At 49.5% G+C, this 7298-nt stretch overlaps 1 non-coding gene across 1 annotated transcript; it reads left to right on the top strand.

Moving 5' to 3' along the window:
- The first annotated feature begins 1292 nt into the window (after positions 1-1292).
- Positions 1293-1364, top strand: TRNAC-GCA. The gene has a single exon. It is a non-coding gene; the product is annotated as a tRNA-Cys (tRNA).
- The last annotated feature ends 5934 nt before the right edge of the window (positions 1365-7298 follow it).

Raw genomic sequence — 7298 nt, 5'->3', positions numbered from 1 at the left:
GGACTTATCCCTTCCTTGATTGTCTTCCCCCAGGTATGACTAGAAGGACCTTTCTCTGCCTTAAACAATGCTGTCACCATCACTTTGACCTTACTGTAAGCCCCAGCTGACTTGGGAGGGCAGCACTGGCATTTTTATTTTCACTGATTCCTGCACAGTTTATAAACCTCCTTGGGCATGGCACTACCCAACTATACTAGGTCCTCACCATCCAAGAGGCCTCTGGGGAGGCTGTAGGTCAGGGTGGAGAAGGCAGGTGTGGAAGAGGGTGCCATGGGACTCAACTCAAGTGTGGCTGAGGGGACGGGGGTCAGGGCCTGGGTGCTGGGTGCTGGGCACAGGACACAGGCAGCAGGGATGCCCCTGGCCCACTGTGGGTGCCTTTTGCCCTCAGACTCACCACCCCCATCGTGATGTCCCAATCTGGTGGACAGTGGACAACTGCTGTGTTAAAAAAGAGTGACAGCATCAGAGGGGAGGTGCTGAACACCAGTGCTGCCTGGAAGGAACGGCACAGAGGAACTGGATGAGAGAAAACCTGGGAGGATCTGAAGGAGGAGGAGGAATTAGGACAATGCCAGCTGCGGGAGGCAGAGAAGACTTCCTGGGGAATGTTTTACCAATTTCTCTCTTTTAGTTTTAACCACCCAGATGGCTCAGTACCTGGAAGGCTGGAAACATGGACATTTGAGTTATCACATGTGTAAATTGGAAAACAGAAGATTCCCCCACCCACTCCCTAGTCTCTTCACCTGCTCCCGGGGGTCACCATTAACTATTGGTCTATTATCATTCTTTTTTATGGCCACATAGTATTCCATGGTGTATATGTGCCACATCTTTGTAATACCGAGTATTATTATTTAAGTAACTTTCTTTTACAAAAGCAATTTGCTTATCGCCTGGCAAATTATCATGAACAGTATTGTATGTCAAATACAAGCCCCAGACACAGGCACTGGGCCTCCTTTCACTGCATGGGAAGGTGGCATCACCTGATTAGAGTTCTGTCCCCAGCCTAGCACACCTCACATGATGCACAACAATTGCTACTAAGAGAATTATCTGGATGACTTGAAGGGTCTCTCCAGTTATAAAGGTCAACAAGGCCACCAAGGTGTCCTCAACCAGGTCCACACAGAAGTGATGGGAAAAGAAGTATTAGTGACAGGAGGGAGGCCAGAGTTCAGAGAAACAGAACTGGCCTGGACATCCCAACCTGCAGAGCTTAGTCTTGTTCTTGGTGTGTCGACACATGAAAAGGGTGTTAATTACACCAGTTCCCCAGGCCTGGGGGTATAGCTCAGGGGTAGAGCATTTGACTGCAGATCAAGAGGTCCCTGGTTCAAATCCAGGTGCCCCCTTTCCTGTTTTAATCACCAAAGTGGGTGCTGGATCACGTGCTCCTCCCAATCCACCCTGGGGAAAAATGACACAGCCTACCTAATCTCTGACCCACAGCATACCTGAAGGGCAGACTCAACAGTCCTCATGTGATTTTATGGACTTTAAAGTTTGTAAGGCACAGACCCCTGCCTCCTGCAGCCCTCTGAGTACCACTGTCCCACTTTCCAGATTTGTTCAGAATCTCCCCATTAAGATCCATGTGATCCCCAAGAGAGGGCTGGGCCGTGTCTCTAAGTCCTACTGTATCCTCCCAACAGCACCCAGCTTGGGCTGTGACACAGGAGAACCTGAACCAGTGGCAACATCACGCCCACCTCCAATGGGCATGAGAAATCAAATGAGCATATATTTCTGGGCTCATTGAGCTGCACCCTGGACTTTGGCTGTTTGTCCCCAGGTTCTCGATTTCCCACCTGGGGCTGCTGCAGACTCATACCCTGGCCCACCCAGACCATGAACTGGGGGCGAGAAAGATTCTGGAAGGCTCTGGGAGACTATGGGCAAGGAGTGGGATGATGGAGGAAGTTAGCTGGGACTTCCCAAGGACTGACCGGACCCCATCAGACTCTTCTCTCTCCTCCATGCAGACAGATACAGATCATGGGCTCCAGCAAGGAAAAGTAGGCTGGAGTCAGATTCCAAAATCAGTAAGTAAAAATAAGAATAGGCAGAGGGCACCCCGATTGGAACCTTTTGGTCAGTCCTCTAAGGCTCATCTCATTATTATCTGATGAAAATCTTGCAGTCTGTAGCTGAGGATGTCAGCGCAAAAGCCATGGCTGCTCCATGGAGGGCCTCTGGATTGACCTAAAGCTGCTTCCCCTGCTGGCCTGTCCACTGCAGCACTGGGCATGTGTGGTCATGAGAGCACATTTGCTTGCAGGAAAATAAAGGCTCATAGGCTCCACTCAGACCTCCTGAATCAGAATGCTTGGGAGTGGGGCCAAGGTGCTGTTTTTAACAAGCTCCTCAGATGATCCCAATGGAAAGTCAGATTGGGAACCACCACTTTAGCTTGGTGCGCCATGTTATAGGCTTGAAGAGAGGTCATAATTAAGAAACATGCCGGAGCACACACGTCTGAGTAATAAAAGGTTTGTGACCAAATTCCACATGGCTGGTCTTGGGCTCTCTCTATTCACCCAACCCTGGGCAAGACATGACCAGGCCTGCTGCCCCCTCTGCTCCCACTCCCCATCTGCTGAGCCCTCGACAGGCCTAACGAGATGCCCTGTCCCCAGAAATTACCCAACTGACTTCCAGTTGAAAGTCTAGCACTAAGAGGCACTAAATTTGCACCATGGACCTCTTGACCTGCAGGCAAATGCTCTTCCTCTGAGCCAGAAACCCACCTCAGATGAGTTCCCAAAGGACACTGCTTAAGGATGTGGCCTGCCCAGGGGAGGGATCCTCCTGAAATCCGCAATAGTTTCTGTTTACTCCAGGTCAGGTCCCATGTCCTGGCAGACCTATCTCACACCAGCCAACCCTCTCTGGCCATTGGCTCTGTCCCTCTGCCACTGACCCCTCATTTGAGTCCCAGAGCCTCCTCTGTACTGTGTGGTCTGTTCTCCTCCTTCTGTCTCAAGCTGAGTGCATGACCTTTGACATTGCTTCTTGCTGGAATGATCATCCACTACATCTCTCCTTCCTTTGCCTCTTTATTATTGCACATTTATTCTAAAATCAACCCCCCTCCACCCCACACTCACCCTCACCCTTTAGACCATGGCTAGATTTTGCTGCTGTGGCTGCTGCTTCCTCCTCTTCCTCCTCCTCCTCCTCCTCTTCTTCTTCTTCTTCTTTTTATGGAGCTTGTTCTGTAGCCCAGGATGGAGTACAATGGTATGATCTCTGCTCACTGCAACCTCCGCCTCCTAGGCTCAAACTATTCTCCTGCCTTCGCCTCCCAAGTAGCTGAGATTACAGGCATGCACCACCATGTCTGGCTAATTTTTGTATTTTTAGTAGAGACAGGGTTTTGCCATGTTGGCCAGGCTGGTCTTGAACTCCTGATCTCAGGTGATCTGCCTACCTCGGCCTCCCAGAGTGCTGGGATTACAGACGTGAGCCACCCTACCTGGCCCTTTTTTTCTATTTTCTTCCTTTTCCTCCTCTTTTATCCCAAGGCCAAATTCAAGGCCTTGGACTGCAGGGCTGACCCTAGGGGAGGTGGAAGCTGCCCTCCTGGTGAGCAGCCCAGTTGTCTCAGAAGGCGTCACTCAGCAGGTCAGCACATATGAGGGACAGGGAGTGGGCGTAAGCCTGCCTGTCTGGGGATCCAAAGCCCACGCCTAAAGGGGCTTCTGAACTGGGAGGAGGAATCCCTCCCTCCAGTGGCTGAGCCACGGCCCCAGGCACGTCAGAACACAGGCAAACCAGGCACCTTCCCTGACAAGACATATCCACAGGGAAACATGGTGCCTGTCCCTTGCTGTAGTCAAAAGCCACGTAGATTCCAGACTTGTGGCACAGGGGTCCCGATGGGTGGGAAAGCCCCTAGATATTTTCTGTTACTACACTGAGTGGGCAGCTTTGGCATTTGGTGGGCAGGGGCCAGTGCTGCCGGGCATTCTGTGAGACGCTTCATCAGCTTGGAGAGGAGGCTGCTTTTGCTGTCATGGAGATTTGGCAGAGTTTGGAGTTTGTCTGGATTTTTGTTGTGAATTCTCCACATCTTCTCGTAAATTCTCTCTACAGTTCTTAGATTGCTGTTCTTTCCTGAAAAATGCCCCAGCCTTCACACGAGAGCCCAGGGAGGCTGTGCATTTAACTGAATGTAGCAACTGCAGGATCCAATTTTGCCTCTGGTTTTCTGCTATGTCACGCGGGAGCCTTAGAGAAGATTCTCTCAGCATAATGCTGGAAGCTCTAGGAGCCCTTCCATGAGTTGCATGGAGAAGCCGGGCCTTTGCTCTAGCCTAGTAGTTCTCCATGCATTAGTATCGGCCCCCTACCTGCAGCTTCTCCTGTTTTATGGCAGCTGGGTCTCTTGCCCTCAGTGGGCTCCATTTCAGCCAATCACAGACACCAGTGTATGTAGCTCTTCTGCTGTTGTGAGCCCTGGTCTGCTGGATTCCCATCCAGGAAGAACCAGCTGGATTTTTATTGACTTCAGTACAACCAGATCTGACAATTAACTCCAGTGTCCTCCCACATACCCATTTCTCGAGGATCGCTTGCTTGCAGATCACACCTGGTACCAATTTCTGTTCTAGTCACAGACACAGGCACAAAACTAGAACCTGACTTTGTCTAATGGAAACAGATGAAACCATCGCTGACAGTACCAGGAGCTCAAAGCACTGACGGGAAGGTGTGAACTTAGAATCACAGCAAAGTCACGGCAGAGAGTGTGCTGGCCAGGGGTCACTGCAGCCCTGCCGGATGCTGGCTGCAGCCACCAGCCCTGGTGCTAGACCAGAGCTCTGCCGTCGTGGGATGCAGTTTATCAGCCCCACCTTGCACATAGTCCACATTCAGCATCTGAGCAGGCCCTTACCACCCGAGGTCGAGGCAGGAATATTTGGCACACCTATTTGATGCAGCATGTTGCAGAGCTATGCTTTCCTCCAAGACTCACATTATTTTGGGTTCCTAAAGTCACATAATAATACAAACATCCACCTCAAGCCGCAAGAGAGGGACTGAGTCAGCACCAGAGGGCTGGGTGGCAGTGCCCATTGCCTTCCTCATAAGTTTTCAGAACAACAGCTGGCTCAGGGGATAAAAGCATAAGAGCCAGGGGACAGCTGGATTTGCGCCAGGGACCTCTTGGTCTGTAGTCAGATACTCTACTTCTGAGCTACACTTTCTCTCTGCTGTAACTTAGGTTTAGCATATTGACCACTGTGGCCTCACCCACAGATTCCAGCACGCTGTAATTTCCATTTGCTGCTCTTAGTCTACCCCTGGCACCCAGCAGATTGATCTCACTACACACTGCCTCTTTGGGCCATGAGCTCACCCTGTCCTGTGCTTCCTGTGAACTCCAGAAGTCTCCTCTGCCCTGACCTGAGGTTTCCCTCCCTCAGTACCCATCTGGGGTTACCACCACTTCCCTCACCCCAGGACCACTGGATGCACTTTCGGGTTTCTCTACCATATACTCCTCTGCGGTCTTCTTCCCTCACCCTATGGCCAAGACTTGGCAGAGTCTGCAGAGACTTGCTTGACACTGCGGGAGACATTTGTCCAGAAAGGCTGCCATCTCCATGCTAGGCCAGGATGCAGCCCTGTCTCTCACAGGAGGCCCCACACTGGCAGGTCAGCACAGCTGGGGAGGCACCAAGCCTGGATACCTGGAGGACTTAAAGACCAGGCCCTAAGGGCCTCTGAACTAGGACTAAGGACCCTCTCTTTGTCCTGCCCAAGCCCCTGGCCTCCCTGGCAGCAGGACAGACTACACTGAAGAATGTGCACCTTTTCTCTGGCAGGCACACCTGTAGTGATGGATGCCACTCCCAGACCATCCGAGCACCTAAGACACCTGATGGATGCCAGGATCACAGCCACCCCAGGGGCTACTGATGATGTGGCAAAGATCTGTTAGGAATGGATTCAATAATTCTTATTACACAGACAAGTTCCCTGTGAGAAAGAAAGAAAGAGTGACAGAGAGAGAGAGAAAGAAAAAGAAAGAAGAGAGGAGAGAAAACGAAAGAAAAGATGAAAGAAAGAAGAGAAAAAGAGAAAGAAAAAAAAGAAAGAAGAAAGGGAGAGAGAAAGAAAAAAGAAAGAAGAAAGAAGGAAGAAAAGAAAAAAAAATACTACTTTTCTTGAAAATCTCATGTCAGTATCTCCTGGCCTCTTGTTGAGTACATTATAGATTCTCAACAAATGCTTGTTGACTTAAAAATACATAGAACATTTAGGAAACACAATAAAAATCAGGAAGAAAACAAATAATCCTATAATCGCACCAGTAAAATAACTCCTGTTCAGAGTTCGGTATCTATTCTTCCAAACTTAAAATTCACAGCCCTGGGCAGAGGACTGAAGTGCTTGCTGCTGCAGGGTTGACCCAGGCCCAGCTTCTTGGTGCTCTCCCGTCAGCTCCCTTTCTATTTGGAGCTGCCTTTCTCCCTTACCAGTGTCCCCTGTCCTGTTCTGTAAGCATAAGAATTTTGAATTTAACAGCAGGCATATCCCTGAATTTATCTTCCTTTTATATCAAAATTATTGTAACTCTTTAAAAGGTGGTGGGTACTCTCATACGGGGCTGCTGGGATGAACTGCAATTGGGGTATCTTTTCTGGAAGGCTGCTTGGCAATAAAAATGTTTAAATATCTGCATTTGCTTTGTCTCATATGAGTGTGCAAAAATGTACATACATGGCTGGTCATTGCAGTGCTCTTTGTGAAAACGAAAACTGCATAGATACACATTCTGTGTAGGTGCTGAGGACTCCATGAGAAGACCATTTGAATGGACACTGTGTGTGGCTCTGCAGGCTATGAAGGCAGCCATTGCCACCCAACATGTGGTGGTCAAGGGCAACTTCTAGCCTCTTCCCCTTCATCCTCAATTTGAATTAGAGAATTCATTTTAGCTGTAGCGTCTTTCACTGGTTGACAAAGATATGCAATTAAAATGGTTTTCAAAGATGCCAGGGCTCCAGTAAATAAAGTGCTTCTAAATAACGTATTGAAGGGGTTTTCTCCTAACTATTGTGTTGGTGGAAGCTACGGGGCTAGGAGGGAGGGCATGTCACATGAATTTAGTACATTTCACCTTTCCAGTCTTTTCAAGTCTAGAGGTGGCCAGGCACAGTGGCTCACAACTGTAATGCCAACACTTTGGGAGGCTGAGGCGGGCAAATCACGAGGTCAGGAGTTCGAGACCAGCCTGGCCAATAGGGTGAAACCCTGTCTCTACTAAAAAATACAAA

This window comes from Mandrillus leucophaeus, unplaced genomic scaffold (genome assembly GCF_000951045.1).
Source record: "Mandrillus leucophaeus isolate KB7577 unplaced genomic scaffold, Mleu.le_1.0 Scaffold767, whole genome shotgun sequence".
Classification (NCBI taxonomy): domain Eukaryota; kingdom Metazoa; phylum Chordata; class Mammalia; order Primates; family Cercopithecidae; genus Mandrillus; species Mandrillus leucophaeus.
This window is presented reverse-complemented; position numbering and strand designations above follow the sequence as displayed.